Below are 27945 nucleotides of genomic sequence, written 5' to 3'. Positions count from 1 at the left end.
TATGCCAAACACTGAGCGTGCCATCTGGCATGTAAAGATACTAAACAATAAATGGCATTAACCCTTATTGATTAATTAACTCAATAACTCAGTAAGCTTTAAAAGGTTATCTTCAGCTTCGTACTGTCGGTTATTTGTCACTATAATAAATACCTAAGATAATCAACTTACTGAGAGAAAAGTGTATTTGTGCTCATGGTTTTGGAGTTCTAGTTCTAGTTCTAGTTCTAGTTCTAGTTCTAGTTCTAGTTCTAGTTCAGAGTGGGTTGACACATTACATTTCTTCACGGAGACAGCACAGTAAGGCTGAAAGGCACACAGAGAAAACGATGTAGCTCCTGATTCAGAATAAAAGGCAAGTTTTTAATCCTATAATTCACTTTAATATCATGCTGACAATGTTCTGAAAATATCCCGTTATATCCTGACCCTCAAATGTTCTACCATACCCACCCCTAGCCACCATTGTGCTACACCCTGGGGACCAAATTTTTAAGCACTTATCCAAACCACAGTAGCATATACTAAAACAAAATGATAACATAAATTTCAGAAAATCAGCCAAAACTGTCGATTTTACTAGAATAGTCACTGTACTTGCTAGTGTTTGGTTGCGCAATAATTTTTGTTAAGTATATTGTGTCTCAGATAATGTGATGACAAAGTCTTGGAGGAATCCTGGGAGATGAGTGTGGATTCTTCTATTAGACATCGGAGAAGCAGGCTCTCATTACCAGGAGCTATCGAAGAAATCCAAGCAGATTGGCGGTAGACATCAGATTCCATATTCAAAGGAAAGACTCCAGTTATAAGAGTTTCTTACCTGAACCCATTGCTATACACATGTGCAATTGCTCCAGCCCAATTGTGTTGGGAGCCGCGCCCACATTCGCCGTTACAAGATGGCGCTGACAGCTGTGTTCTAAGTGGTAAACAAATAATCTGCGCATGTGCCGAGGGTGGTTCTCCACTCCATGTGCTCTGCCTTCCCCGTGACGTCAACTCGGCCGATGGGCTGCAGCCAATCAGGGAGTGACACGTCCTAGGCGAAGGATAATTCTCCTTAATAGGGACGGGGTTTCGTTTTCTCTCTCTCTTGCTTCTTGCACTCTTGCTCCTGAAGATGTAAGCAATAAAGTTTTGCCGCAGAAGATTCTGGTTTGCTGTGTTCTTCCTGGCCGGGCGTGAGAACGCGTCTAATAACAATTGGTGCCGAAACCCGGGACGAGAAAAAACTCGGGACTGGCGCAAGGAAGATCCCTCATTCCAGAACCAGAACTGCGGGTCGCGGTAATAAAGGTTCCCGTAAAGCAGACTGTTAAGAAGGATTCAACTGTATGAATTCAGAACTTTTCAGCTGGGGAACGAGAGTACCAGTGAGTATAGCTTTACGAGGTAAGCCTGGCCTTGAACTTTCTAAGGAAATTCAAGACAGTCTATCAGAAGTAAAGTGGAATATGTTTGGCCTTGAATTTTTTCTAATGTTAGAAGCCCTTTTGTTCCTTTTCACATGTTATCAAGTGGTTAAGGCAGGGCGGATTCTGGATGAAATTCAGGGCAATCTATCAGAAGTAAAGCGGGGAGAGAGAGTAGGAGCAAAGAGAAAATATGGTACACAAAATAAGTATACAGGCCTTTCCAAGGGTCTTGAACCCGAGGAAAAGTTAAGGTTAGGTAGGAATACCTGGAGAGAGATTAGAAGAAAAAGAGGAAAAAGGGAAAAGAAGAAAGATCAATTAGCGGAGGTCTCTAGGAAAAGGAGCCTGTGCTCATCGCTGGATGGGCTCGGGGAGCCAGCTCTTGGTAGCTCTGAATCAGATGATGAATTCTCCTCTGAAGAAACAGACTGGGAGGAAGAAGCAGCTCATTATGAGAAAAAAGGGTACCAGCCAGGTAAAGTGCTAGCTAATCAGTTAAGGAAGCCAAAAGCGGCTGGCGAAGGCCAGTTTGCTGATTGGCCTCAGGGCAGTCGGCTTCAAGGTCCACCCTATGCGGAGTCCCCGCCCTGCGTAGTGCGTCAGCAATGCGCAGAGAGGCAATGCGCAGAGAGATGCGCAGAGAGGCAGTGCGCAGAGAGACAATGCGCAGAGAGGCAGTGCGCAGACTCATTCATTCCCAGAGAGGAACAAAGGAAAATACAACAGGCATTTCCAGTCTTTGAAGGAGCCGAGGGTGGGCGTGTCCACGCTCCGGTAGAATACTTACAGATTAAAGAGCTTGCCGAGTCGGTCCGTAAATATGGAACCAATGCTAATTTTACCTTGGTGCAGTTAGACAGGCTCGCCGGCATGGCACTAACTCCTGCTGACTGGCAAACGGTTGTAAAAGCCGCTCTCCCTAGTATGGGCAAATATATGGAATGGAGAGCTCTTTGGCATGAAACTGCACAAGCGCAGGCCCGAGCAAACGCAGCTGCTTTGACTCCAGAGCAGAGAGATTGGACTTTTGACTTGTTAACGGGTCAGGGAGCTTATTCTGCTGATCAAACAAACTACCATTGGGGAGCTTATGCCCAGATTTCTTCCACGGCTATTAGGGCCTGGAAGGCGCTCTCCCGAGCAGGTGAAACCACTGGTCAATTAACAAAAGTTGTCCAGGGACCTCAGGAATCCTTCTCAGATTTTGTGGCCAGAATGACAGAGGCAGCAGAGCGTATTTTTGGAGATTCAGAGCAAGCCGCGCCTCTGGTAGAACAGCTAATCTATGAGCAAGCCACAAAGGAGTGCCGAGCGGCCATAGCCCCAAGAAAGAACAAAGGCTTACAAGACTGGCTCAGGGTCTGTCGAGAGCTTGGGGGACCTCTCACCAATGCAGGCTTAGCGGCCGCCATCCTCCAATCTCAGAACCGCTCCATGAGCAGAAATGATCAGAGGACATGTTTTAATTGCGGAAAGCCTGGGCATTTTAAGAAAGATTGCAGAGCTCCAGATAAACAGGGGGGGACTCTCACTCTTTGCTCTAAGTGTGGCAAGGGTTATCATAGAGCTGACCAGTGTCGCTCTGTGAGGGATATAAAGGGCAGAATCCTTCCCCCACCTGATAGTCAATCAACTGATGTGCCAAAAAACGGGTCATCGGGCCCTCGGTCCCAGGGCCCTCAAAGATATGGGAACCGGTTTGTCAGGACCCAGGAAGCAGTCAGAGAGGCGACCCAGGAAGACCCACAAGGGTGGACCTGCGTGCCGCCTCCGACTTCCTATTAATGCCTCAAATGAGTATTCAGCCGGTGCCAGTGGAGCCTATACCATCCTTGCCCCCGGGAACCATGGGCCTTATTCTCGGCCGGGGTTCACTCACCTTGCAGGGCTTAGTAGTCCACCCTGGAGTTATGGATTGTCAACATTCCCCTGAAATACAGGTCCTGTGCTCAAGCCCTAAGGGCGTTTTTTCTATTAGTAAAGGAGATAGGATAGCTCAGCTGCTGCTCCTCCCTGATAATACCAGGGAAAAATCTGCAGGACCTGAGATAAAGAAAATGGGCTCCTCAGGAAATGATTCTGCCTATTTGGTTGTATCTTTAAATGATAGACCTAAGCTCCGCCTTAAGATTAATGGAAAAGAGTTTGAAGGCATCCTTGATACCGGAGCAGATAAAAGTATAATCTCTACACATTGGTGGCCCAAAGCGTGGCCCACCACAGAGTCATCTCATTCATTACAGGGCCTAGGTTATCAATCATGTCCCACTATAAGCTCCATTGCCTTGACGTGGGAATCCTCTGAAGGACAGCAAGGGAAATTCATACCTTATGTGCTCCCACTCCCGGTTAACCTCTGGGGAAGGGATATTATGCAGCATTTGGGCCTTATTTTGTCCAATGAAAACGCCCCATCGGGAGGGTATTCAGCTAAAGCAAAAAATATCATGGCAAAGATGGGTTATAAAGAAGGAAAAGGGTTAGGACATCAAGAACAGGGAAGGATAGAGCCCATCTCACCTAATGGAAACCAAGACAGACAGGGTCTGGGTTTTTCCTTAGTGGCCATTGGGGCAGCACGACCCATACCATGGAAAACAGGGGACCCAGTGTGGGTTCCTCAATGGCACCTATCCTCTGAAAAACTGGAAGCTGTGATTCAACTGGTAGAGGAACAATTAAAACTAGGCCATATTGAGCCATCTACCTCACCTTGGAATACTCCAATTTTTGTAATTAAGAAAAAGTCAGGAAAGTGGAGACTGCTCCATGACCTCAGAGCCATTAATGAGCAAATGAACTTATTTGGCCCAGTACAGAGGGGTCTCCCTGTACTTTCCGCCTTACCACGTGGCTGGAATTTAATTATTATAGATATTAAAGATTGTTTCTTTTCTATACCTTTGTGTCCAAGAGATAGGCCCAGATTTGCCTTTACCATCCCCTCTATTAATCACATGGAACCTGATAAGAGGTATCAATGGAAGGTCTTACCACAGGGAATGTCCAATAGTCCTACAATGTGCCAACTTTATGTGCAAGAAGCTCTTTTGCCAGTGAGGGAACAATTCCCCTCTTTAATTTTGCTCCTTTACATGGATGACATCCTCCTGTGCCATAAAGACCTTACCATGCTACAAAAGGCATATCCTTTTCTACTTAAAACTTTAAGTCAGTGGGGTTTACAGATAGCCACAGAAAAGGTCCAAATTTCTGATACAGGACAATTCTTGGGCTCTGTGGTGTCCCCAGATAAGATTGTGCCCCAAAAGGTAGAGATAAGAAGAGATCACCTCCATACCTTAAATGATTTTCAAAAGCTGTTGGGAGATATTAATTGGCTCAGACCTTTTTTAAAGATTCCTTCTGCTGAGTTAAGGCCTTTGTTTGGTATTTTAGAAGGAGATCCTCATATCTCCTCCCCTAGGACTCTTACTCTAGCTGCTAACCAGGCCTTACAAAAAGTGGAAAATGCCTTACAAAATGCACAATTACAACGTATTGAGGATTCGCAGCCTTTCAGTTTGTGTGTCTTTAAGACAGCACAATTGCCAACTGCAGTTTTGTGGCAGAATGGGCCATTGTTGTGGATCCATCCAAACGTATCCCCAGCTAAAATAATAGATTGGTATCCTGATGCAATTGCACAGCTTGCCCTTAAAGGTCTAAAAGCAGCAATCACCCACTTTGGGCGAAGTCCATATCTTTTAATTGTACCTTATACCGCTGCACAGGTTCAAACCTTGGCAGCCACATCTAATGATTGGGCAGTTTTAGTTACCTCCTTTTCAGGAAAAATAGATAACCATTATCCAAAGCATCCAATCTTACAGTTTGCCCAAAATCAATCTGTTGTGTTTCCACAAATAACAGTAAGAAACCCACTTAAAAATGGGATTGTGGTATATACTGATGGATCAAAAACTGGCATAGGTGCCTATGTGGCTAATGGTAAAGTGGTATCCAAACAATATAATGAAAATTCACCTCAAGTGGTAGAATGTTTAGTGGTCTTAGAAGTTTTAAAAACCTTTTTAGAACCCCTTAATATTGTGTCAGATTCCTGTTATGTGGTGAATGCAGTAAATCTTTTAGAAGTGGCTGGAGTGATTAAGCCTTCCAGTAGAGTTGCCAATATTTTTCAGCAAATACAATTAGTTTTGTTATCTAGAAGATTTCCTGTTTATATTACTCATGTTAGAGCCCATTCAGACCTACCTGGCCCCATGGCTCTGGGAAATGATTTGGCAGATAAGGCCACTAAAGTGGTGGCTGCTGCCCTATCATCCCCGGTAGAGGCTGCAAGAAATTTTCATAACAATTTTCATGTGACGGCTGAAACATTACGCAGTCGTTTCTCCCTGACAAGAAAAGAAGCCCGTGACATTGTTACTCAATGTCAAAGCTGCTGTGAGTTCTTGCCAGTTCCTCATGTGGGAATTAACCCACGTGGTATTCGACCTCTACAGGTCTGGCAAATGGATGTTACACATGTTTCTTCCTTTGGAAAACTTCAATATCTCCATGTGTCCATTGACACATGTTCTGGCATCATGTTTGCTTCTCCGTTAACCGGAGAAAAAGCCTCACATGTGATTCAACATTGCCTTGAGGCATGGAGTGCTTGGGGGAAACCCAAACTCCTTAAGACTGATAATGGATCAGCTTATACATCTCAAAAATTTCAGCAGTTCTGCCGTCAGATGGACGTAACCCACCTGACTGGACTTCCATACAACCCTCAAGGACAGGGTATTGTTGAGCGTGCGCATCGCACCCTCAAAACCTATCTTATAAAACAAAAGAGGGGAATTGAAGAGATTTTACCCCGAGCACCAAGAGTGTCTGTGTCTATGGCACTCTTTACACTCAATTTTTTAAATATTGATGCTCATGGCCATACTGCGGCTGAACGTCATTGTACAGAGCCAGATAGGCCCAATGAGATGGTTAAATGGAAAAATGTCCTTGATAATAAATGGTATGGCCCGGATCCTATTTTGATAAGATCCAGGGGAGCTATCTGTGTTTTCCCACAGAATGAAGACAACCCATTTTGGATACCAGAAAGACTCACCCGAAAAATCCAGACTGACCAAGGGAATACTAATGTCCCTCGTCTTGGTGATGTCCAGGGCGTCAATAATAAAGAGAGAGCAGCGTTGGGGGATAATGTCGATATTTCCACTCCCAATGACGGTGATGTATAATGCTCAAGTATTCTCCTGCTTTTTTACCACTAACTGGGAACTGGGTTTGGCCTTAATTCAGACAGCCTTGGCTCTGTCTGGACAGGTCCAGACGACTGACACCATTAACACTTTGTCAGCCTCAGTGACTACAGTCATAGATGAACAGGCCTCAGCTAATGTCAAGATACAGAGAGGTCTCATGCTGGTTAATCAACTCATAGATCTTGTCCAGATACAACTAGATGTATTATGACAAATAACTCAGCAGGGATGTGAACAAAAGTTTCCGGGATTGTGTGTTATTTCCATTCAGTATGTTAAATTTACTAGGGCAGCTAATTTGTCAAAAAGTCTTTTTCAGTATATGTTACAGAATTGGATGGCTGAATTTGAACAGATCCTTCAGGAATTGAGACTTCAGGTCAACTCCACGCGCTTGGACCTGTCCCTGACCAAAGGATTACCCAATTGGATCTCCTCAGCATTTTCTTTCTTTAAAGAATGGGTGGGATTAATATTATTTGGAGATACACTTTGCTGTGGATTAGTGTTGCTTCTTTGATTGGTCTGTAAGCTTAAGGCCCAAACTAGGAGAGACAAGGTGGTTATTGCCCAGGCGCTTGCAGGACTAGAACATGGAGCTCCCCCTGATATATGGTTATCTATGCTTAGGCAATAGGTCGCTGGCCACTCAGCTCTTACATCTCACGAGGCTAGTCTCATTGCACGGGATAGAGTGAGTGTGCTTCAGCAGCCCGAGAGAGTTGCACGGCTAAGCACTGCAGTAGAAAGGCTCTGCGGCATATATGAGCCTATTCTAGGGAGACATGTCATCTTTCAAGAAGGTTGAGTGTCCAAGTGTCCTTCTCTCCAGGCAAAACGACACGGGAGCAGGTCAGGGTTGCTCTGGGTAAAAGCCTGTGAGCCTAAGAGCTAATCCTGTACATGGCTCCTTTACCTACACACTGGGGATTTGACCTCTATCTCCACTCTCATTAATATGGGTGGCCTATTTGCTCTTATTAAAAGGAAAGGGGGAGATGTTGGGAGCCGCGCCCACATTCGCCGTTACAAGATGGCGCTGACAGCTGTGTTCTAAGTGGTAAACAAATAATCTGCGCATGTGCCGAGGGTGGTTCTCCACTCCATGTGCTCTGCCTTCCCCGTGACGTCAACTCGGCCGATGGGCTGCAGCCAATCAGGGAGTGACACGTCCTAGGCGAAGGATAATTCTCCTTAATAGGGACGGGGTTTCGTTTTCTCTCTCTCTTGCTTCTTGCACTCTTGCTCCTGAAGATGTAAGCAATAAAGTTTTGCCGCAGAAGATTCTGGTTTGCTGTGTTCTTCCTGGCCGGGCGTGAGAACGCGTCTAATAACACAATTGGTCTCAGAGTCAAGAGGCAGGAGATCTACCATCTTGTGTTATACAAAGTGTTGGTGTTAGATGGGAGAGGGCTGTTTAGATGTTGAAGCAGCTAAGGAGCCACATCTGCAGTTTGTTCATTTCCTTTGACTTGACATATACGAAAATGCTGGGTAGAAAAGTCCTAATAAAGGCAGCCGTTATCATTCCCACTTAAATGAAACCATCCCAAAGTCAAAGGTGCTCCCTCAAAATCAATCACCCTCATAAGAGACGATACAAACTTAATTCTAACCCTTGAGCATGCTTACCTACTCTTTATGTGAAGTTTATAAGCACATCATGATGGCAAAGCTTGGTTTTCAACTTCTCTGGATAGATCTGGAATCAAATAAAGAGATGAGCCATTGTGCACCAGTGCAAGGGACTGTCTTGAGAAGATTATTTGGAGTGGGAAGACCCACCCTAACTGTGAGTAGTACCTCCTGGTGGTACCCCACCTTGATAAAAGGACATGGAAGAAGGGAGCTTTGGTCTTTTTCTGCTTGCTGCCACTGTGCTAGCAAATTCATCTATCTCATTGCTATGAGGTCCAATATTGGAGCCAGTTTTTTGGGGCCTTTTAACATAGTTAAATGCCGGGTTCTCAGCATCTGGTGTAAGATAGTTACTGTTAGACAACTCTAACCCTATCACATAACCCTATATAATAAATCTGTTTTGACACTCCCCCATGGGTTCTGATCCTCTAGAGAATCATAATATAGATATGAAGGTAGGAAAGTTCTACATGTTTATCTGGGCAGATCTGGAGCTCTGGGTTTCTAAGAAATTGTGAGTCAAGTTATAAAAAGTGCCCATTGGAAGTAAAACCCTCACCCTCTTCACCAACCTCTTCTTCCAAGAGACTGGATTGGCAGCTCCTGGTACTCAGAGAAATAGTCTGTCCAAATTTCCTGTCCATTTCCAAACCTTGTGGCACAGTGCCCAAGTCTTTCTACCCTGCATTGGGTTCCTGTTGCTACTTGATTGATTGAGTATAAACTGATGCCAAAACACTGCAGTTACATTAGCTCCCAGTCCCAGGGTCTAGGAGTTCAATACAGGTCTCACCAGGTTAAAATGTAAGGGTCAATAGGTGTCCAGGGATCCTGGTGGAGGTGGAGAGATCCATTTCTTTGTCTTTTGTTGCTGTTTGGTCTGTTGCTGTGTACTGCAATGCTAAATTCTGTACAGGAAGGTCTAGTTGCCTAGGAGTAAGTTCTCATGGTTACCAACTTTTGTTGTGCAAACCTTGTTCCTTAATTTTAAACTATTGATTAAATAAAAATGTTGCAGCCAATTACTGGAGATAAGCTAAAATTGGCTCGACTACAGCCTTTTCAAGCTAGAAGCTACCCATATGTCATGAACATGATCTCCTTTTTCATCTATTTCTGTCACACCTTTGGTCTGTGGTCCTTCTGCTTTCCTTGATAAGGACCCAGTATTAGGTAGAATCCTACAGGATCATCTCACCACTGTAAAAACCTTAGCCACATCTATGAAAGCTCTTTTTTGTCATCTAAGGTGGCATAGACACTGGTTCCAAGGATCATGACATGGATATCTCTGGAAGTCATTCCTAATCTGACCAGAGGGTTGAAGGCAAAGGCTTATGGTTATTCCATGGATAGATCTCCTATCTGGGTAGCTTCAGCAGTGAGGGTGTCTGGAAGGGTACCATTCCAACCTCTGGAGGGCTTACTTGCTCACTTATCCCACATGGATAACTCCTGTCAAAGCATTAGAATTCCTGAAGTCAATTCAGACAGAGAAATGAGTGTAAGAAAGGAACACTCATCACATCTATAAATTCTAAGTCACTCAAGAAAAGGAGTAAGATATAGGGCAGGTGCATGATAGTAAATGATCTGATACTGTCCAATGAGTGAACACTATGCCTGTTTACATTTATGAATTACAGGATATTTCCTGTCATAAAAGTTGTTCTGACATTTTCAGAGCCATTAAGTTTCTTTCCACAACTATTTTTCTCAAGAGTCAATAAGGAAAAATAATAGAACCTAATTGGAAAATAAAACAGAGGTGAGCCCAGAACATCTCAGTTAATGAGCAATGGAGATTATATTGACTTCATTATATAAATAACATTAATTCTCAATAGTAATTAATAAAGGAGACTGCCTGCTTAGTCATCTGATAAGACATGTGTCTACATTTAGACTATTAACCTACAAAGGGCTATTGGTATCCAGGAAGCCATTGATGTGTTCACTAGAATTAAAGTGGATAAAACATTAGCAACTCTATACATGAAACCACACTTTGACATGAGAAACCTGCTGTAGCTGGTAAGAAGGAAATGCTCTGGCTAGATGGGTATTCTAAGCTGGGATTTCTGTTTCATAACTATCATCAAGATGGTTTATAGTCACTTATGCATGCTATAGAACTATGTCTATGGTCTGAAAGAAAAAAGAATAAAGAAGACGCTCTATGGTCAGCATGCACCAACTAGGCTTGAACATGACAGCAAAATCACAACCAGCTCATCCAGGATGATGCTGTGAATGTGTCACAGATGATCCTTCTCCCAGACCAACAGCATCCTCTCAGCATAGTGAAAGGCACCCTGGGCTGGTTGCTAGTCTTCAGTGCAATCTAGGTCATGGTACTTTTGACCAGCTCTCAATACTTCTCGTTTCTCCAAAGAACCTATCATTTGACTAGTCTTTAATCTCCTTTTTTTGCTCACTGACAATTTCATATATATAGTTAATTTCTGTCATTTCCATACTATAACCCTTTCACACCACCACCACCCCCCACACGTCCTGCTAAGACTCTTTTCTTCCCAATAAATCACTCTTCTACTATCGTGCCTTCTTTCTGCATGTGATCTAATGAATTTAAATGAAATGTCCTTGAATGATCATGGGTTGGCTCCAAGAGCACCAGAGTGTGGGCAACTTATCAGTGGCTATACCACTGAAGAAAATGATGCCCTGTATTACACCAACCATTAACTACCAGTACATTCAGGAAGCCTGGGGCCTCCTGGAGCCCCTTTTCTATCCATGACAAAATGTTGAGAGACCCAATCTTGTGCCAGAATTCTGCAAGGAACCACAGCTGCATACATTCAGGAAGCAGCGGCTGTGTCGTATCCAGAGTTACTGCATATCTGCTCATCCTCTGGCTACTGTGTTCTTTCTGCTCCCTCTTTTGCTGTGTTCCTTGAGCCTTGTACGTTGTGCTTAGTTTTGATAGGTGGAATATTTTAAATGAAGAAATAAAATACCGAATCCACTAACCCTGAATAGTCAGAAACTATGTTAGTTAGGGTTTCTACTGCTGTGATAAACACCGTGACTAAAGCAACTTTGCTGGAGAGGTTTAGATTATCTTATAGCCATCATGAAGGGAAGTCCATGTAGGAACTGAAGGCAAGAACTCAGAGGCAGTAACTGAAACAGAGGCCATGGAGGAATTCTGTTTGCTCTCTTGCTGGCCATTGCTTGCTCAGCCTGCTTTATTATACAGCCCAAACGACCTAGCCATGGGTGGCACATCCCTCAGTGATCTAAGCTCCACCCCATCCCCATCAATCATTAACCAAGAAAGTGCTCCATAGGCTTGCCTGTAGGCAACTCAATGAAGGGTTTTTTTCTCAACTGAGTCTCCCTCTTTCCATATGACCAGAGCTTGTGTCAAGTGTGTAAAAGTAAATATGGGGTCTGGAGAGATGGCTCCATGTTTCAGAGGATGGAGGTTCAGGTGCTAACATCCTCAACAGTGGTTCACAACCATGTGGAATTCCACTTCCAGGCAGGAGGTTCAAGATCCTCCTCTGGCCTCCTTATCATCTTTTTCAGAGAAGAAGAAGTAGGTTTGTCAGGACCGATATGCCGGGCAGGAAGAAAACAGTTTAAAGGCAGAGATGACTCTCCTGGGAGCAGTGGTGGCTCTGGTATATGAGGGTACTTGAGGAAAAGGACAGGAAATATGACAAGGACACAATGGCTTTACAGAGGTAGTTCTCACCACAGGAAAAGAAAGCACATTCAAAAATGATGAGAACTCCATACACTTTAATCTAGCACTAGAACAAAGCAGAGAAAGCCACATTGACTTAGGACACTTAGAAGTTCCTTCAGTGAGGAACTTGTTACATGTTTCTTAAAAGCAAATTTTCAAGAGACATCAAAAGTCTCCTAAAATTTTGCTTTTAAGAGTTGTCCCAATAACTAATTGGAAACATAAACAAGAAGTTACCACAAATATTTTCTAAGGCGAATAGCAGAAGTCATGCAGAAGTCAACAAAAGGAATGTTAAAAGTGAGATACTTTCACATAGGATAATATTATATCACAGCTAAAAATAATTATTATAAATTTTGATAGTTAATGCCATAGGGAAAAATCCTCTTATTATAAAGGTCTGACATGATGCCATTAACTTTTCATAGAATTTGCAAGCCTAGAAACATCATTAGAAGGCAGAATAATTTTAATCTCTTTAATATTTTAGCAGATGATTTTAATCTCTTTAATATTTACATTTTAGCCATACAGTTTCCAAAGTATGCAATTATTTTTATAAAAAGAACAATTTTATAAACATATTCATACATACTGTAGATGCAGAAAGGAGAGAAGCAAAGATATTTAGAAAAAAATGTAGATACTGAAGAGCCACCACCAAATCTGAACAGGCCACAGATCAAAACTGAGCCACTACCAGAATAGAGATCTAGTTTCTTCTCTGAGGTTTCTCCACTTTAAAAAAGTATAAGTTTTTGTAGTAGAGGAAAACCACCTCTGCTCTGCTAACCCAGCTTGACACAGGAGTGATGTGTGTACCCTGCCCACTCTCTGTCAGTTATATCTCATATATAATTATGAGTTCCCATTTTAGGATAAACCCCAAAAGACACAGAGTAAAGCATCCTTACTGAGCCTAAGGCAAAACCAGTTAACAGATTGCTGGAAAACTCTAGTGGTGTCTGCTCATTTGTTAACTGGTATTGATTGTAAGACCAGTGACTGTTCGCTGGCTGTGTGTTGACAAACCATCCCGTTCACTATTTGTTCAATCAGTTGATAATATACTGGTGCCTAAGTATCATAAAATGAAATGGTCTGTGGAAATTTAACATTAAGATTCGAGTAGTCTCCCCTCCCCACTTTAAAACAAATCTGATTGTTTTGATTATCAGTGGCGCCAGGCTACATTAGAAGGAACTGAACCAGTACAATGAAGGAAGTGATTTGGTTTTGCTGACAGCTTTGTTACATTTCACAGTCACATGTCCAAGGATTCTTTGATATTGTATCTCCTCTTTGTTACTTAATGTGCAATTGCTTTCCTCTTTCAGTTTATTGTTTCTTTATAATCCAACAAGTAGCTAACTATGTAACCTACACTTATTACAAGACTTTAAAGGCTAGTTAACCAGGACGTACTAGAAACTAGGAAACTAAAGAATAATGAAACATAAGCTTCATAGAAGACTTAGAAAAACTCTCCTCCTCCACTGGAGGCTTGTTTATTAAGCTCTATAGAAGAAATAAATGAAGGCACTATCAAAGGATATGACAGAGACCGTAGGAATTCTGTGGACAGATTAGGAAAGGTCACTAGAACGAGAGGCGTATCTAACAATAGAAGGTAAGTATTTGGGGAAGATCTGAAAAGTCAGGGAATCATGTGAGATGATAGATGACACAGAACAAAACAAGCCAGACAAATGCAGAGACCACATTATTGCGCTCATGTGTGGCATCTAAAAAGGAGGATGTCATACCAGGTGAGAGTTGAGTAATAGTCACCAAAAACTTAGGGGAGTAGAGGGCAGTGGGAGACAGGGTAAAGTTGATTGATGGGAATACTTCAGTTAATATAGGAGGAATAATTTCTGGAGATCTGAGGCACAGCAGAGAGAACAAAACTAATGGACGTTGTGTATCAGAATATGGACAAGTATTTGGAAAGTCTTAGCATAAAGAAGTGTTATGAGTTTTAGATGATGAGTATGCTAACTACCCTGAGTTGATCATTATGATACCTCCATGCTGCTGCGATGGTACCTCGTTATCAGTTAAAAACAAACTTAAAAAAAAAAACCTACTGTAACTCTTAAATATACACAAACGGTTTGTGTCAATCAAAAGTAATGTAAAATTCAGCCAGGTGTGAACATGCATGCCTGTACTCTTCTTGGCTTTAGGGAGGACCATGAGTCTGAGTTACTGTCGCATAAAAGCAATGAAAGAGAGAGGAGATGGGGGATAGAAGAGAGAGGTGGTGTTCTTCCTTTAGCAGCTGGCAGGAGCTCTTTGCTGAACATCAGGCAGATGAACTTTAAAGGGTTCTAGACTGGGAAACAGGGACTCTGAGCCCTGGGAGGAAGGCAGCCAGGGAACCACAGGAAGTTCTTCCTTGAGGAAGTAAGACTCTAAAAAGAAGAGTTTTGAGAAAGTAGGTTGTATTATATAACCCAGTGGTGGGTATAAGGAAAGAGGACAAAGACTTAGCTCTAAACCTGGGGTAGAGACAGCAGAGCCTAGAACAGTCTCACGTGGATGAGGGGCAACACCAGGAGCAGGAAGAAACCTAGGCAATGACTAGTTTCATCATCAGGAGGAGACATTACGGAGCTAGTAGGAGTGTGGCTTCGGTGCTTCCAGGCTGGCACTGAATGGGTTTTATACTACAGGAGACTATGAATGGATGACTGAATAAAAGTGAATGCCTAGGGTAGTGTGTAAATGTGCTGGTTTCAAATCATCACAGCTTAGAGTGCCCTGGATTGGTTAGTTTCTTTTTTAATGCTAATATGTTTTTGGTTTTGTTTTTTTAGAAGACCTTGAGTCCCCAACTTGCATTTCTTTAAAACTATCAATTACTAATAACACTTCTAACTGGTGACTGTGACTCTGGGAGCTCAGATTTTATGAGCTGTGATTCCCTCACAGCAGTATAAGGCTAGAAGCTTGTGGTGAAGAGACCTGGTGACCTCGAGATAAAAAGCGCTGTGCGTCCCGTGCGCAAGCGTGCCTGGGGTCGTAAAAGCACGGTGCCCCTGGTATCAGCCTCACTGAGTGGGCATCGCTTTTTTTATTCTTTTTGTTTGCTTTGAAAAAAAAAAACAAAGTGGAGGATTTTGACAGTATTAAAAATTCGCCATGAAAATAATGAGGTTGGAGGTTCTTGGCCACTCATGTCTCACTCAGCTACTGTGGATTATAGCTCATATATAGACTCTGACCCAAAGACTGATCAGGGAAGTGTCAGAAAATATAAAGAAGCACCACCCTATGAAAGGAAGCACCAGGCAGTTCCCAGCAATGGCGGGGAAGCAAATACTTAAGCCACAAGGCAGACCAGCCAGCCAGTCCTGGTGAAAAGAAACCTGCAGCCCTCCTCACTGTGCAATGACTCCTCCCACATTGATCCCGGAGAACTTGGAGTCAAAACCTGAGGCTGGCAGTTCTAACAGATGAGACCTGGCTACAAGGTGTCAAGAGGCCAATTAAGATAAGTAATAATGAAAATCAGAGAGGGAAGATTGACTCAATCTAGCCACGTGCAGAAGAAGGAAGCTAGGCGCTTTTCTCTCACTCTGGGAAAAAAAAATCAAAATAAACCAGTACCTTAGTTTGAGACTTCTAGAGGAAACATAGGAAAAGCACTCAGAGTTACAGATGTAAGCAAGGATTTTCTGAAGAAGACTCCAAGAGCACAGGGAAGGACAGCAAGAAGTGACAACCAGGGTCACATGAATATAGACGTTTCTATCCAGAAACGAAACAAACCAGCTAAGCGAAAAGAACCTGCAGAGAGGGAGTCACTTCACAGCTGTACATCTGATGGTGAGTTAAGATCTAGACTCCCGAATAATGTAAAATACCTAAACAGTGAAGCAATCCCTCAATTAAAGGGCCGATTTTCAGAAGGAAAATAAACAGCCAGTAAATATATGGAAAAAAAAGTGTTCGATATCCTTAGCCATCGGAGATAACTCGAATTAAGGCTGCTTGAGATTCCTTTCCATCTCGCCCCTGTCAGAATGGCTGTCACCAGAAAGACAAGGACAAACACTGGTGATGAAGTGTGGGAGGGGTCCTCCCTCAGGGCCCTCCCTCGGACATTGCTGGTGGGATGGTAAAACTAGCCCAACCACTGTAGACTCAATACGAGGTTCCTCCGAAAAGCTAAAAATAGAGCGACTATCTGGTCGAGTTTTGTGATCCATGGGCCTCTACCTAAGGAAGTTAAGTCAGCGCACCAGACAGATGCCTGAGCCTCCATGATTACAGCTGCATCGCTCACAGTAGGTATGGAATCAGCTTAAGTGTTCATCAGCAGGTGATTACATAAAGAAAAGTGGGACACAGCCACAACAGGGTCCTGTTTAGTCATACCAGAGAGAGAAATTATGTCATTTCCAAAACAAAAAACAAAAAACAAAAAACAAAAACAAACAAACAAAAAACACCACCCCAAATTGGAAATCATTATACCAAGTAAAGTAAGCCAAACTAAAACACAAATATTGTGTGCTTTTACTTATATGTAGACTCTGGTGTGTGTGTGTGTGTGTGTGTGTGTGTGTGTGTGTGTGTGTGTGTAGCATAATACAGGAGGGGATATTTGGGAAACAGAATGAACAAGAGGTAGGAAGAGAACAAGAGAGGTAATTTTGGCTAAATATGAGTACAGTATATTGATAAACATGTACGAAAATGTCATAATGAAATACATGATTTTTTTAACCCTGATTTAAAAATTAATTTAAAACTTTTAACATTAGGGGCTGTCAGGACTGCTTAGTACATAAGACACTGATGTCACAAGCCTGATGACAGAACCCACAGAAAGGTGGTAGGAGAGAACAGACTTCACATAGTTGGCCTCCAAGGTCCCTACAGGTGCCGCTGAACATAAGCCTATACATGCTCACAGTAATGATATGTATAATTTTTAATTTTGAGAATCTAACCATAACAACAACCCTAGAAAAGGTGTTTATTAAATATATTTTGATTGATTCACCTCACCCCGCACTGTCATTTATTTTTATTTTATGATGTTGCTTTTCCTGATCTTGAATTCTCACATGCATTCTTCAAATAACTTCATGTGTTTCCAGCATGAAGATACAGTGATTGTCATTTGTTTGACTCTAGTTTTTGTGCAGTGTGTGTGTGTGTGTGTGTGTGTGTGTGTGTGTGTGTGTGTGTGTGTGTGTGATAATGGAGGTCAGAATCTTTGGGTTATAATTCTTTTTTTCCTCAAGACTGGACACATCACTACATGACCTCTTGATGCTTTATGCTATAAACAGGTTTAACAATGTTTTTTTGTTTGGTTGGTTTCTGGTTTTTGGTTTTTTGAGACAGGGTTTCTCTGTATAGCCCTGGCTGTCCTGGAACTCACTTTGTAGACCAGGCTGGGCTCGAACTCAGAAAGCTGCCTGCCTTTGACACCTGAGTGCTGGGATTAAAGGCGTGTGCCACCACAACCGGCTTAACAATGTGTTTTTAATACAAATGTTATATTAAAGCATTATTTATGCCTAAAGGATACCTTTTCCTTATTGTTGAATTTAAAATAAAAAAATTCTCTTTTAAAAAATTGTGAGAAATTTCATGCCCCTGCTCCAAAAGTTTTGATTAAATTCAAATGTCAAAATGGTGCCATGGTGACAACCACTTGGAAGAAAGCCCATATAAAACCAGTGACATTATGGTGACATGATAGCTATCCTTAAATAATGGATACTTTTATACAAGTTATGAGCCAACTTATCTCTGAATACACTAAAATCCCCTTGGTCCTGAGATATTTGTTTTCCTTTGAACAAGCAGCCATTTGAAGCACCATTGCCAAAGACAACATTGTACCAGTTAGACACTCAGTATAGATGGGTGGGTCCTGGTGCTCTGTGGATGGGAACCTTCAGCTTGAGCCCTTGGCATCAAAGCACATAAATATCTTTTGAGCCCCACCCATTAGCCCTACCTGAGGTAATCTCTCTCAGTATGATTGACAGCTCCAATTTTCACGTTCACACCTACTTCTGCAGAGCCTAATGGATGAGTTAGTCTTAGATGCCCCAGGGCATCTTTGGAAAGGCCATCAGTACACTGTGCCAAGCAAAGCTTACAACATCCCAGAAGAGTCTGACACTGACAGGTCCCGGGGTTGAGTAACCCTGATTGTGAAACAGAAGTAGAGTTTTGATACCATATTTATTTTTGTATTATACAGTATTTTATTATTGTAAGCAAAGATATTGTGATAGTATAATGTTGCCTCATTAGGGACATGTCCTCAGAAACTGCAAACACAAAAGAGAAAGCACGAGACACCTGTTAGAGTTTCTTTAAGTGCAAACAAACAGATTTGGTATTTTTACGTTGTAGGGAACAGACGGGTCATGTTGGGCACCAGTGTTGCTCCTGGACCACTGCTTCAGCTCCTGGGCCTCCATGAGTTCATTCTGGGAACCAATACTAATGCTTTAAAGGACTCCGTTTAACCAACATACTTGGAAAGAGCCAGAGTTGACTTGCAAGTTGTATGTTCAACATACATTGTTATAGTTTCATAGAGCTGTGCTGCCATTACATTCTATCCCAAACTGCTCAACTCAGATTTTTTTCTCTGGAGCCTTCTTTTCATGATTCTAAGATACATCTAGAAAGGAATCATGACTATGATATTCCATCAATTGCTAACACTCCATGCTCACTCTGTCTTTCTTGATGATCTTATCTGTCTCTGTCTCTCTCTGTCTCTGTCTCTCTGTCTCTCTCTGTCTCTGTCTCTCTGTCTCTCTCTGTCTCTGTCTGTCTGTCTCTCTGTCTGTCTGTCTGTCTCTCTTTATCTCTCTCTCTATATATATGTATATATACACATACATACATACATATACACACATATGTGTATATATAGAGATAGATTAGATAGATAGATAGAAAGAAAGAAATCACATACACAAATACCCTTTGTGCTTATATTTTTTGAGCCAATGATGAGGAAGAAAGTAGAAAGAAATCTACATCTAATAGAGTTGAAACTGTGAATGTGTATCCTGCTCAGAGTGAGGAAGCTAGAGCCTTGGAAATCAGTAAGTCCTGACTGTCCTTTTCTTATTTGGCTTTGCTTAATGGATAATCTACAGACACTAGCAAAGATGAGCACACACTGGATCCTGACTGGTTTCTCTCTGGGCATGTGACCCTGAGAGCGTTTCTTTAATCTTCTCTTTCAGGTTCCTCATCTGTGAGATTGGGAGAATGATGGTGCATACCGAATAGCAATGTGACTAAAGAATTATTTGGCCTGAATCAGAGTCAAGGATGGAAGGAAGATGGAAGAAGGTTATGAACAAAGCCATCTAAGGACTCATGCTGTACACAAAGACCCTGAGACACCAAAAGGGAAGGAGTAGAACCAAGGAGCTTCTCGCAAAGAGGAAGTAAGTTTATAAACCAGACATTGATGTATATGTGTATGTGGGTGTGTGTGTGTGTGTGTGTGTGTGTGTGTATTCTTTACTAAGTCTCAAGCTCCTTGTTTCTTTCTAGTTCATCTTTCTAAAAATTAATTTTAATTGACAGTTCCATGCACATATATAATGTATTTCAATTCTACTCCCTAAGCTTTCTCTTATCTCTCTCGTTCTTATCAGCACTCCGCATCCCTGCCCATCCTTTCTCAGTTTCATGTCTTCTGGTTTGGTTTTACAACTCATTTAGTTTAATGTGTGACGGCTGGATTGGGATTTTCATCAGAGTCTGGTGAGGTCTGGGAGCTGGCAGGCAATGATTCTCCCTCTCTCCAAATCTGTCAGTAGCAAATCATTCAGTGTGTGTGGGGGGGAATAGGCCACCTGAACTCATCCTTATCCATTCCTGACTGCTGAGGGCCCATTCCCATGCAGACACAAGTGGAGGGTCCAAGGCTGCTATGAGTTCATGGTTGCAAGAGTTGTGCCTTACAGAGGAGATGACATTAGCAGCCTTTCTCCTAATAATCCAGCTTTCTCACTCTTTCTGCCTCATCTTCTACAATTTCCTCTGATCCCTAGAGGAGATGGTATAAATGTCTTGATTGAGGCTGAGCACACATTGAACACTTCGTCTCAGTGCTCTGTGCAGCCTCTGCATTCACTGCTGATCCCTGGAAAGAGGACTTTTCTAAGTAAAGCTGAGAGTGATGTTTGCCTATATGCCAGTTACTTTTTGCTAACAAAATCAGTACCCTGGGAAAAAGGAACCCCTGTTGAAGAATTGCCTCCATCAGATGGTCTCTAGGGCATTTACTTGAGTAATGGGCTGATAGCCCTTGGGTACGTAAGAAAGTAGGCTGAGCAAGCCAAGGATAACAAGGCAGAAAGCAGAAATCTTCCATGGTCTCTTGATTTAATTCCTGTTCCAGGTTCCTTCTTGAGTTTCTGCTCTGACTTCACTCAGTCATGGACAATGATGTGGAATTGTAAGCCAAATAATCCCTTTCTTTCTCAGTTACTTTTATTTACCACAGCAACAGAAGCAAACTGAACTTTTTGCTAAGACACTGGATATAAACATATGCATTCAGAAAGCAGCTTGACAAAGTGACAATTTCAATAAACAACAGCCTTATTCTACCATAAGGCCTGTGATTTCTCCGGCCATGGGTTTTTGACCTTGTTTATATACCAGACATTGATTTCCTTGTGTGGAGCTGGTTTCAAATACAAAAGGTGAGTGGTTGGTTGCAGCTTTGCAGGAGTTCCACTGTTGTACAAGTAAGACACTTCTTATGTCACAGGTCTGTCTCAAAGACTGTGAGACTCACAGATGGATGAGACCACGGATGTTTTTTCCCCCGCAAAAGCCTGTGTAACACTTTCTGAGGCTGTGGATGTTAGCAGGCTGCTAGGCATCCTACTCCTCCCCAGCTTCATTTCTCTATGCTATGCATCTAAGCTGTGTGGTGTCTTCAGCAGTAGGGCCTCATCATCTAGCTTTGGTGAGCAACCACCAAGAGGAATGAAGCTTCTCTTTCAAAGAAATTATAAAGAAGCACTGGGAAGACGATGGGTTAAGAAAGGGTGATGATACTAGAATGTAGATAATATGAAAACAGAGGAGCAAATCCTGGGGATGGAAATGTTTAAGCAAGAAGGGAATGGAAGAATAGAGGAGGGAAGATGAGGGGTTGAGAGTCGATCAAAATGAAGGGAGTATGAGGAGCTGTGTGGAAACCTATGGTCCTGTAACCAAATCAAAAATATAATGTGTATATTTTAATATTTATTTTATTCTTTACATGATTGTATGTATGTATGTATGTATGTATGTATGTATGTTTTGTGTGTATATTTATGTGTATGTGTGTATACATTCGTACCTTGTGTCTACAATGTTCACAAGAGATAGGTCAATTCCCCTGGAACAGGAATTATTCATAGTTATGAGCCATCAGGTGATGTGGATTCTGGGAACCAAATGTGGTTCCTCTTCCAGAGTAACAAGTCCTCTTTTCTGCTAAGTCATCTCTCCAGCCCAATTTACATAAATTTTAAAGGGACTGAAGAGAGAAACTCCATGTGTTAGTTACCTTTCTGTGACTGTGATAAAACACTGTGACCTAGGAAATTTAAAGAATGAGAGGTTTATTTGGGTTTATGGTTCCAGAAGGACAAGTGTCCATCACCATCATAGTGAGGCAGTATGGCAGTAGGCAGGTATGGTGGCTAGAGCAGCAACTGAGAGCTCACGTCTTGAAACACAACCAGGATGCAGAGAAGGAACTGGGGAAAGAACGTGGCTTTGCAGGTGATATACTTCCTCCAGTAAAACTACACAGCCTAAGCCACTTCAACAATAACATCAACTGGGACCACATACAACTGCCCAAGATTAATGGAGATATTGCATGGGAGATAAACAACCATGTTCAATCCCCTGGTGGCCATATGATAGCATATGATAGCATTTGCCTGGTGGCAAATGTCTTTAGTACAACTTCAAAAGCTCATACACTCTTTCACAGTTACAACACTGCTTAAAAGTCCAAAGTCTCTTCTGAGATGCAAGGCAAATTGTTAATTGCAAGCTTCTTTAAATGAAAAAGCAAATTACACAATTCCAACATACAATGACACAATATATATTACCATTGCAAGAGGAAGGGATGGGTACATAGTGAGGAAATACTAGACCAAAGCAGGACCCAAACTCAGAAGACAAACTCCAAATCCTATAGCTCCATGTTTGATATCAAAGGGCTTAGATGGTCCTGCTCCTCCAGCTTGCTGCCTGCAAAATACATCACTCATGGACTGGTTCAACTTGTGTGCAGCTCTCTTTGGCAGATGGGCTCACAGCTCTGCCATCTCCAAAATTTTGGGTATCCAGTGCAATTCTGGCTTCACTTTCACATCTTCACAATGGTCTTTCAGGTCCCCCATGCAGGGACTCCATGTAGGGACTCCCCTGCCACACACCTGGTTTCAACAGCTCTCTGAAACCAGTGTCAAAGAATCTACAACTCTTTTACTTATGTATACTTCATGACTTGGTCTATCCCAAATAGCATCTTTGAAGATTGAACTATACACACATTTGGGGCAATTTGAGAGGTTACTTCTTCAAGTACTTTCTTATCTGTCTTTCGTGAATCTGTCGCATACACACTCTATTTGTGATAGACTGCCAGCATTAGAAATGGCTTCCTGTGTTCTCTATCACTATCCTTTCTGCCTTGCATGAAGACATTCACAGGTTGTCTTTATGTACACTTTAAACCCCTGTCTATCCTGTCCATGTTTGCTGAAATGGTTCAGTGTGTTATAAATGTCAGATGTACTTTATGTTCTGGGAATTTCATTCTTGTTCTAATATCTGTCTGCATATACAGCTCTAGCTGACAATACACTGGGGCAATTGTGGATAATGATACCTTTCTTTGGTGGGTGTCAAAGCACCCTGACAGAGAATACAAACTTCTCGCAAGCTCTCATGACTTTGTCATGCTTTGTTTATTCCTTGGCTGTATGTATCTGTTGTGTGTGCTCAATCTGGCTGTAAACCTCTCTATGAGGTGTGGTCCTTGATGCAGAGCTCTCGCTTCAGCATCCAATGTGCTCCATATACTCTCTGTCTTCCATCCAGGTCAAAGCCCTTTTCTTTCTCTCCATTGCACAAACTTCAGCATCCTACCAGCTCTTCATTTGCTCTCAGAGTTCGCAGGCCTTGTGGGGTATCATCTGGAAACCACAGAACAAGCCTGAGCCATGGGCATGCAGGCGACCTCCACACTGACCTCTGAGTCCTTTTTACATGGTCCTCCTCTCTAGTAGCTCTTCCTGAACTGGTTTAACAGTACACTGTACATCCATGTCTCTGCCTCCCAACTGAAAAAGCTCCAAAAGACCCAGGCAGCACAAAAGCTTAGAGTTCACACTCCCCAAGGGGCCCTCTTCTAAATCACTTTCTTCCTTGGCTACCCAGGAAGTGGGGTTCATGGGACATCCCTAGTGTACCCCCATCATCTCTTCCTCTGTGTGTGCTTTTATTAAGGGTGTGACCACTAACTGACATACTTTGACTATTACCATTTGATCTGACTAGAGTTTTCAAATCTGTGAGTTAGATAGATCTGTGAGAAAGTCCGCTACCACAGGTATTTTGCAGTAGAAATGTGAACCAAATTGACATGGAATGCCAAGGTAATCATACCTCCCAATGCATGTAACCTTGTTTTAAGGGTCGCTGCCATTACCTACCTTCTGCTTGGCAGCTCACACGTTTAGCCCAGTTTTGTAGTTTCTAAGTACATGACTGGCTGTTCCCAGTGACTTGAGCAAGGCTGGGTGTACTGAGCCTGGGTTTCACACCATACTATAGTCTGATTCCATCCCCCTACTTATTTATCTGGGCTGTTCACGAAGCACTTAGTCCCATGCTGAGAAGCAGAGCAAGCAGTGGCAGAGTGCCTCCACCTCCTTCTTAGCCTGCTCTACCACCAGTGTCTCTGGTTCAGTCACTGTATCAGCCAAGACTCTGTTTCTTGGGCTAGAGAAACACATCTGCCTCATAAGATTGCCATGGGAATCAGACACATTCATTCTTGGAAGAAGGGCTGCATCCCTTTTCTTCTTCACAAATATTAGTTGTTGTCAAGTATGCTGCTTTGTGTCATCTTGTCCAAATTCATCTGTTTTCACTCTGATTTTTATGTTTACTTTAGAATAGTTTGAGAGTTACAGAAGAATTTTTAAAACAGTGTGGAGTTTTCTGTATTTCATACCCCTTCTCCACTTGTATCGGCTTCCGGTTGAGGGTGGCTTCTTGGCTGCTATTAGCATCTGATGTTGATGTGACCATCAGATAGTGACCATGCTTTATACATATTTCCTTAGCCTGTACCCAGCCCACTCTTCACCAGGGTGCCAATCAGGGTCCCACTTGGTTAAAAGTTAAGCTTGCTTGGCTATGGCAGTTTCTCAGACCTCTCTTAGTTTAGATTCTTTGGGCAGTTCTGAGATTGCCTGCTCTGAGAACTTTGTAGAATGTCTCTCAGGTAGAGGTGTTGTCACTTCGCTGCTGTAGTTTGCTGGGTTCCCAATAACTAGATCAGGTTTTTGTGATCTTAGGGGGTGAAGTGCATATATCATCACACTGTGCTGTGGCTGTGTGCTGTGACTGTGTGCTGTCACCATATCATTACACTGTGCTGTGATTGTGTGCTGTGACTGTGTGCTGTGACTGTGTGCTGTGATCATATCATTACACTGTTCTGTGACTGTGTGCCATGACTGTGTGCTGAGATTGTGTGCTGTGACTGTGTGCTGTGACTGTGTACTGTGGCTGTGTGCTGTGACTGTGTGCTGTGACTGTGTGCTGAGATTGTGTGCTGTGATTGTGTGCTGTGACTGTGTACTGTGGCTGTGTGCTGTGACTGTGTGCTGTGGCTGTGTGCTGTGGCTGTGTGCTGTGATCATATCATTACACTGTGCTGTGATTGTGTGCTGTGATGATATCATTACACTGTGCTGTGGCTATGTGCTGTGACTGTGTGCTGTCACCATATCATTACACTGTGCTGTGATTGTGTGCTGTGACTGTGTGCTGTGACTGTGTGATGTGACTGTGTGCTGTGATTGTGTGCTGTGGCTGTGTGCTGTGACTGTGTGCTGTGATTGTGTGCTGTGGCTGTGTGCTGTGACTGTGTGCTGTGACTGTGTGCTGTGGCTGTGTGCTGTGGCTGTGTGCTGTGATCATATCATTACACTGTGCTGTGATTGTGTGCTGTGACTGTGTGCTGAGATTGTGTGCTGTGACTGTGTGCTGTGACTGTGTGCTGAGATTGTGTGCTGTGACTGTGTACTGTGACTGTGTGCTGTAACTGTGTGCTGTGACTGTGAGTGTGTGCTGTGAGTGTGTGCTGTGACTGTGTGCTATGATTGTGCTGTGTCTATGTGCTGTGACTGTGTGCTGTGACTGTGTTGTGTCTATGTGCTGTGAGTGTGTGCTGTGACTGTGTGCTGTGATGTGTGCTGTGACTGTGTGCCGTGACTGTGTGCTGTGATTGTGTGTTGTGGCTGTGTGCTGTGACTGTGTGCTGTGACTGTGTGCTGTGGCTGTGTGCTGTGACTATGTGCTATGACTGTGTGCTGTGATTGTGTGCTGTGACTGTGTGCTATGACTGTGTGCTATTACTGTGTGCTGTGACTGTGTGCTGTGATTGTGTGCTCTGACTGTGTGCTCTGACTGTGCTGTGATTGTGTGCTGTGACTGTGTGCTCTGACTGTGCTGTGTCTGTGTGCTGTGACTGTGTGCTGTGACTGTGTGCTGTGACTGTGTGCTGTGGCTGTGTGCTGTGGCTGTGTGCTGTGATTGTGTGCTGTGACTGTGTGCTGTGATTGTGTGCTGTGACTGTGTGCTCTGACTGTGCTGTGACTGTGTGCTGTGACTGTGCTGTGTCTGTGTGCTGTGACTGTGTGCTGTGTCTGTGTGCTGTGACTGTGTGCTGTGACTGTGTCCTGTGACTGTGTGATGTGACTGTGTGCTATGACTGTGCTGAGTCTGTGTGCTATGACTTTGTGCTGTGACTGTGTGCTATTACTGTGTGCTGTGACTGTGTGCTGTGACTGTGTGCTGTGACTGTGTGCTGTGACTGTGTGCTGTGTCTGTGTGCTATGACTGTGTGCTGTGACTGTGTGCTATTACTGTGTGCTGTGACTGTGTGCTATGCCCACATCATCAAACTGTGCTGCCAAGGTGAAGCATCACTATTGCCTCTGCCCTCCATCACCGAGCCACAATACATTCTGCAGTTGAAGTTAGTTTCTCAGAACAGTTGCTCACACTTGCAGTCATCGTACTTAGGAGGCTGTGGTTGCAGGATTGCCACCTTAAACAACAGATTGAGACCCTGCCTCCTAGTCCTAATAAATAAATCTAGCATTTATAATGGAGATTTTTCTAGTCTTTCTCCAGTCAATAGGAGAACTTTCTCGATCCTGATCATGTGCCGATTATTGATCTGCCTCAGACTCCACACTACTGTGCACATTCACTAGTTATCTCTTATGCTAGACACTAAGAAAGCAGTCTGATTCTGGAGAAGGAGAGAAAAGAGTCTGAGGCCAGCATCTATCCACTGCCCAGGCTGGTGCTCCTGGGACCATAACACAGTGAGAGGGACAAAGCTGTTCCTATAGTCAGTAAAAGAACTTCTCCAAGCTTGCCTCTATCTCTCTGGTCCTGCCCTTGTCATGACTCCAAACAAAGATGTGGAATATATGGAAAATAAGGGAAGACAAATTAGGAAGGTTTTCCAACTCTGTCACCATCATCAGACAAAGCCGTTTTGCCAACGTTTGTAATCTATGTAATTCTGTCTTGAGAACTCCAGTGTACCTCACTTTCTTCTGACTAATCATCCTCTTTCGGGTGATTCTATCTTTAACTTAAAACTATCAGTCAGTTCTGGACCTCCCTTTGAGGAAACAATTGAAGTGGAAATTATTAGTAAATACTTGGAAATTTTCCATTGAGACTTGTGGCCTCGAAGCAGCTGATAACATTTAAATAGCTTCATCATAGTGAAAGTTTGTTCATGAGTGTGCATTCTAAAACGTCTAGCCAGGGGCTCTGAAAGTAATTCTATAACCATGTAATGGTCCTTAAGTCATTAAGGTACAAAAATGTGCCACAGAAAATGCTTTACAGAATGTGTTCCGTGTTTACAAGATTGCTTTTATCCATCATAAGACATAAAAATAAACTTTATATCTCCACCGTTTGGTCCTTTTGACTCTTGTTAATATTGCAACTGCTTTCTAGAATTTAAGATTTAGAAATATCTTAGCTATTATTTTCATTTGTTGATTACCTTGCAAAATTTCTTGGCAGTGATCATTTCTACAGAAAAGATAAGAGGTCAAGCTGCTGAAGAAGGAGATCTCAGGAACACAGGGCCATTTGCTATTTTCTTTACAACATCTGATCTCTGCAGATCAGTGAGCCTATGAGTTTTCTTCAGAGGCAAGCAAGGGACCCCAGAAGAGAAGCGGCTCAACTCTACAAGTTCTGAAGTTTTCTGAATCTCATGATGTCAACAGACTATTTCAGGAAAAGAAATTATCACCCAATGTCGTGTAAAAACTATTGCAACCCATGCAATGTTGTATCTTACTTTGTGTCAAGAACTTCTCAGAGTGCAACAGAAATGCATCGCATATGAGAAAACTTGCTTTAAAGAGAAAGAAGAGCTCTTGAAAGCTGCCCACCTGTGAAAAGCTGGTAAAGTCAGAACCCCCCCCCCCAACCTTTCCCTCTGGTTTTCAGCTTGCTTCAAGACCTTTCTCCTCCTCCTGATCCTAGAGTCATTCTGTGGGTGTGAATATCTTCCTCCAGTCTCGTATTCTATTAATTAAATTTAATAAATAATCTAAGAAGG

At 42.8% G+C, this 27945-nt stretch overlaps 1 long non-coding RNA gene across 1 annotated transcript; it reads left to right on the top strand.

Annotated features, from left to right (window-relative positions):
- Window positions 1-268: 268 nt before the first annotated feature.
- On the top strand, window positions 269-27945 carry 4930401O12Rik (RIKEN cDNA 4930401O12 gene). The gene is made up of 3 exons (NR_045957.1): window positions 269-355; window positions 19259-19465; window positions 27399-27945. It is a non-coding gene; the product is annotated as an RIKEN cDNA 4930401O12 gene (long non-coding RNA).

Source organism: Mus musculus, chromosome 13 (genome assembly GCF_000001635.26).
Source record: "Mus musculus strain C57BL/6J chromosome 13, GRCm38.p6 C57BL/6J".
Taxonomy (NCBI): domain Eukaryota; kingdom Metazoa; phylum Chordata; class Mammalia; order Rodentia; family Muridae; genus Mus; species Mus musculus.
The sequence above is the reverse complement of the archived record's forward strand: the minus strand, read 5'-3'. Positions and strand labels throughout refer to the sequence as shown.